A 6,274-nucleotide genomic window follows, 5' to 3' on the forward strand; every position below is an offset into this window, starting at 1 on the left:
GTAGTAACTGTTAGCAGACCGTGTTACTACGTAGTAACTGTTAGCAGACCGTGTTACTACGTACTAACTGTTAGCAGACCGTGTTACTACGTACTAACTGTTAGCAGACCGTGTTACTACGTACTAACTGTTAGCAGACCGTGTTACTACGTACAGACCGTGTTACTACGTAACTGTTAGCAGACCGTGTTACTACGTACTAACTGTTAGCAGACCGTTAGCAGACCGTGTTACTACGTACTAACTGTTACTTAGCAGACGTACTAACTGTTAGCAGACCGTGTTACTACGTACTAACTGTTAGCAGACCGTGTTACTACGTACTAACTGTTAGCAGACCGTGTTACTACGTACTAACTGTTAGCAGACCGTGTTACTACGTACTAACTGTTAGCAGACCGTGTTACTACGTACTAACTGTTAGCAGACCGTGTTACTACGTACTAACTGTTAGCAGACCGTGTTACTACGTACTAACTGTTAGCAGACCGTGTTACTACGTACTAACTGTTAGCAGACCGTGTTACTACGTACTAACTGTTAGCAGACCGTGTTACTACGTACTAACTGTTAGCAGACCGTGTTACTACGTACTAACTGTTAGCAGACCGTGTTACTACGTACTAACTGTTAGCAGACCGTGTTACTACGTAGTAACTGTTAGCAGACCGTGTTACTACGTAGTAACTGTTAGCAGACCGTGTTACTACGTAGTAACTGTTAGCAGACCGTGTTACTACGTAGTAACTGTTAGCAGACCGTGTTACTACGTAGTAACTGTTAGCAGACCGTGTTACTACGTACTAACTGTTAGCAGACCGTGTTACTACGTACTAACTGTTAGCAGACCGTGTTACTACGTAGTAACTGTTAGCAGACCGTGTTACTACGTACTAACTGTTAGCAGACCGTGTTACTACGTACTAACTGTTAGCAGACCGTGTTACTACGTACTAACTGTTAGCAGACCGTGTTACTACGTAGTAACTGTTAGCAGACCGTGTTACTACGTACTAACTGTTAGCAGACCGTGTTACTACGTACTAACTGTTAGCAGACCGTGTTACTACGTACTAACTGTTAGCAGACCGTGTTACTACGTAGTAACTGTTAGCAGACCGTGTTACTACGTAGTAACTGTTAGCAGACCGTGTTACTACGTACTAACTGTTAGCAGACCGTGTTACTACGTACTAACTGTTAGCAGACCGTGTTACTACGTACTAACTGTTAGCAGACCGTGTTACTACGTACTAACTGTTAGCAGACCGTGTTACTACGTAGTAACTGTTAGCAGACCGTGTTACTACGTACTAACTGTTAGCAGACCGTGTTACTACGTAGTAACTGTTAGCAGACCGTGTTACTACGTACTAACTGTTAGCAGACCGTGTTACTACGTAGTAACTGTTAGCAGACCGTGTTACTACGTAGTAACTGTTAGCAGACCGTGTTACTACGTACTAACTGTTAGCAGACCGTGTTACTACGTAGTAACTGTTAGCAGACCGTAACTGTTACAGACCGTGTTACTACGTAACTGTTAGCAGACCGTGTTACTACGTGTTAGTAACTGTTAGCAGACCGTGTTACTACGTAGTAACTGTTAGCAGACCGTGTTACTACGTACTAACTGTTAGCAGACCGTGTTACTACGTACTAACTGTTAGCAGACCGTGTTACTACGTAGTAACTGTTAGCAGACCGTGTTACTACGTACAACTGTTAGCAGACCGTGTTACTACGTACTAACTGTTAGCAGACCGTGTTACTACGTACTAACTGTTAGCAGACCGTGTTACTACGTAGTAACTGTTAGCAGACCGTGTTACTACGTACTAACTGTTAGCAGACCGTGTTACTACGTACTAACTGTTAGCAGACCGTGTTACTACGTACTAACTGTTAGCAGACCGTGTTACTACGTAGTAACTGTTAGCAGACCGTGTTACTACGTACTAACTGTTAGCAGACCGTGTTACTACGTACTAACTGTTAGCAGACCGTGTTACTACGTACTACGTACTAACTGTTAGCAGACCGTGTTACTACGTACTAACTGTTAGCAGACCGTGTTACTACGTACTAACTGTTAGCAGACCGTGTTACTACGTACTAACTGTTAGCAGACCGTGTTACTACGTACTAACTGTTAGCAGACCGTGTTACTACGTAGTAACTGTTAGCAGACCGTGTTACTACGTACTAACTGTTAGCAGACCGTGTTACTACGTAGTAACTGTTAGCAGACCGTGTTACTACGTAGTAACTGTTAGCAGACCGTGTTACTACGTAGTAACTGTTAGCAGACCGTGTTACTACGTAGTAACTGTTAGCAGACCGTGTTACTACGTAGTAACTGTTAGCAGACCGTGTTACTACGTACTAACTGTTAGCAGACCGTGTTACTACGTACTAACTGTTAGCAGACCGTGTTACTACGTACTAACTGTTAGCAGACCGTGTTACTACGTACTAACTGTTAGCAGACCGTGTTACTACGTACTAACTGTTAGCAGACCGTGTTACTACGTACTAACTGTTAGCAGACCGTGTTACTACGTACTAACTGTTAGCAGACCGTGTTACTACGTACTAACTGTTAGCAGACCGTACTAACTGTTAGCAGACCGTGTTACTACGTACTAACTGTTAGCAGACCGTGTTACTACGTACTAACTGTTAGCAGACCGTGTTACTACGTACTAACTGTTAGCAGACCGTGTTACTACGTACTAACTGTTAGCAGACCGTGTTACTACGTACTAACTGTTAGCAGACCGTGTTACTACGTACTAACTGTTAGCAGACCGTGTTACTACGTAGTAACTGTTAGCAGACCGTGTTACTACGTAGTAACTGTTAGCAGACCGTGTTACTACGTACTAACTGTTAGCAGACCGTGTTACTACGTAGTAACTGTTAGCAGACCGTGTTACTACGTAGTAACTGTTAGCAGACCGTGTTACTACGTAGTAACTGTTAGCAGACCGTGTTACTACGTAGTAACTGTTAGCAGACCGTGTTACTACGTAGTAACTGTTAGCAGACCGTGTTACTACGTAGTAACTGTTAGCAGACCGTGTTACTACGTAGTAACTGTTAGCAGACCGTGTTACTACGTAGTAACTGTTAGCAGACCGTGTTACTGTTACTACGTACTAACTGTTAGCAGACCGTGTTACTACGTACTAACTGTTAGCAGACCGTGTTACTACGTACTAACTGTTAGCAGACCGTGTTACTACGTACTAACTGTTAGCAGACCGTGTTACTACGTAGTAACTGTTAGCAGACCGTGTTACTGTTAGTTAGACCGTGTTACTACGTACTAACTGTTAGCAGACCGTGTTACTACGTACTAACTGTTAGCAGACCGTGTTACTACGTACTAACTGTTAGCAGACCGTGTTACTACGTAGTAACTGTTAGCAGACCGTGTTACTACGTACTAACTGTTAGCAGACCGTGTTACTACGTACTAACTGTTAGCAGACCGTGTTACTACGTACTAACTGTTAGCAGACCGTGTTACTACGTACTAACTGTTAGCAGACCGTGTTACTACGTACTAACTGTTAGCAGACCGTGTTACTACGTAACTGTTAGCAACTGTTAGCAGACCGTGTTACTACGTAGTAACTGTTAGCAGACCGTGTTACTGTTACGTACTAACTGTTAGCAGACCGTGTTACTACGTACTAACTGTTAGCAGACCGTGTTACTACGTAGTAACTGTTAGCAGACCGTGTTACTACGTACTGTTAGCACTGTTAGCAGACCGTGTTACTACGTACTAACTGTTAGCAGACCGTGTTACTATGTACTAACTGTTAGCAGACCGTGTTACTACGTGTTACTAGTACTGTTAGCAGACCGTGTTACTACTGTTAGCAGACCGTGTTACTACTGTTAGCAGACCGTGTTACTACGTACTAACTGTTAGCAGACCGTGTTACTACGTACTAACTGTTAGCAGACCGTGTTACTACGTACTAACTGTTAGCAGACCGTGTTACTACGTACTAACTGTTAGCAGACCGTGTTACTACGTACTAACTGTTAGCAGACCGTGTTACTACGTACTAACTGTTAGCAGACCGTGTTACTACGTACTAACTGTTAGCAGACCGTGTTACTACGTACTAACTGTTAGCAGACCGTGTTACTATGTACTAACTGTTAGCAGACCGTGTTACTACGTACTAACTGTTAGCAGACCGTGTTACTATATACTAACTGTTAGCAGACCGTGTTACTATATACTAACTGTTAGCAGACCGTGTTACTAACTGTTAGCAGACCGTGTTACTATGTAGTAACTATTAGTAGACCGTGTTACTATGTAGTAACTATTAGTAGACCGTGTTTCTATTGGGTAAAGGCCTCCTATCCACAAGTACTGGTCTAGCTGGCCTCTGTAATGCATGTTGGTCTTCACTTAAATATTACAAATAGTCCAGGCTCCCTCACAAACAGCACTAAGCAGAAGTTAAACCTGCCTCTTTGAAAGATTCATTTAAGCTTCCATTTAGTCCTAAAGTAGCTCTAATCTGCCCTCTTGCAATCGGCTTTTTTGAGTCCAGAACAGGCTGAATCTACCACTATTTTAAGAGAAGTCTGTGCAAGTCGCTTTCAAAAAAGCATTTTGTTCTTGGACTAAGCTTAAGCCTTATCTGTGAAACCGGCCCTGAGTGTTTTATATAATATTACTAAATGTGTTTCTTTCCGTGTTGCAGTCAAGAAATGGAACAGCAAGGCCACAACATGACATAAGCAGAGCTGTGGGAGACCACCTCAAGCTCCTGGTAGAGCCGGGGGTGTTGTTTACCACTTCACCACGCCTTCAGCAGGCTGGAAAAGTGTTTTTTCAGACTAAGGTGGACCAAGAAATGTGTTACATTTACACATATTTGTTTGGCAAGAGTCTTGATTGGTCAGTCATTGGGTTAATTTGTTTTACAATATGTTCAAATCAAATTAAGCTTTATTTATACAGCACATTTCAGACTTGGATGCAACACAATGATTTCACAGGAAAAAACCCAATTAAAATAAACTGAAATATTAACAACAACAAATATAAGATAAAAAACAGAACTAACAACTGAAAGACTAATGAGCATAAGGAAATTACATTGATTAAAATATTAATTGGATGCAATATCCAACCCAAAATATAAGCTTGTTTTTTTAGGAGGGGTTCTGAAAGACACTATAGGGGTGTCCACTGAAAGTTGACCAGTAAGAACTGGGACCTAAAAGACACCCACCATGAGACCCAGTAAATCTGCCCAAGAGGCAAACAAAAGAAAAACCCACACCAAACTTAAAGACAGGAAGCAAACCAAAAAGGTGTTGACTCTCCACATCTATCAAGACAACTGGAGCACTGGGCCAGACACTCTTAAATAGAACCTGGACAAGCTCAGGTGAAACACCTTCCCACTAACCAGATGGACAAGCCAGTACAGGTGTAACACATACTGACTAACGAGGTGACACCAATCAGTGCATCCTACGTGCTAACGAGCTTGACGTGCTGAAGTCCAACCACAAAACATAAATGAAAAATATATGTACAATCATATCATTTTTTTCTCCTTTTACTTTTATAGAATCCTAGAACTCACTAGCTTCTAGAACTCTCGTCCTGCTAAAACTCACTAGCTTCTAGAACTCTCGTCCTCCTAAAACCCACTAGCTTCTAGAACTCTCATCCCCTTGGAACGAGCCCAAATGAAACTCAAATCAAATTGTATTAGTCGTGTCTGATTTCAAGAGCAAACTCCTGCAATATCCCGATAGGCATGTTGTTGGATTGGGGCCCAGTCCCCAATGTCATGCTCTGGAACATGTGGGTTGGTACAAATGAGAATGATCCCTGGTATTCTAAAAGCAGGATAACAATTTCAAATATAATAGTACCCAAAAATTGTCAGTCGGTTGCATAAATAATTATGATTACTAAATGTAACATGAATTGTAGACATGAAATATCAAAAGCAAATGTACACCCCTTTGTTAATATGTGTGGGCAATAATGAACTTAATGGTGAGGCATGGAATAATAAAACATGTATCTTTTGTCAGGCTGGATGTTTGAAATATGAGGTGATTTGTATCATGTTTCTTCAGTTGTGGAATAAAGATAATTAGCACTTGAATGTTGTCAATAAATACTGGAGGGATGTAAGTAATTGTTAATAAAATTGATTATAGACCAATTCATTACACTGCGTCCATGTGTATAGGCTGCAAGTACGTTGTTGTT

The sequence above is a fragment of the Oncorhynchus gorbuscha genome, linkage group LG26 (genome assembly GCF_021184085.1).
Source record: "Oncorhynchus gorbuscha isolate QuinsamMale2020 ecotype Even-year linkage group LG26, OgorEven_v1.0, whole genome shotgun sequence".
Lineage (NCBI taxonomy): Eukaryota > Metazoa > Chordata > Actinopteri > Salmoniformes > Salmonidae > Oncorhynchus > Oncorhynchus gorbuscha.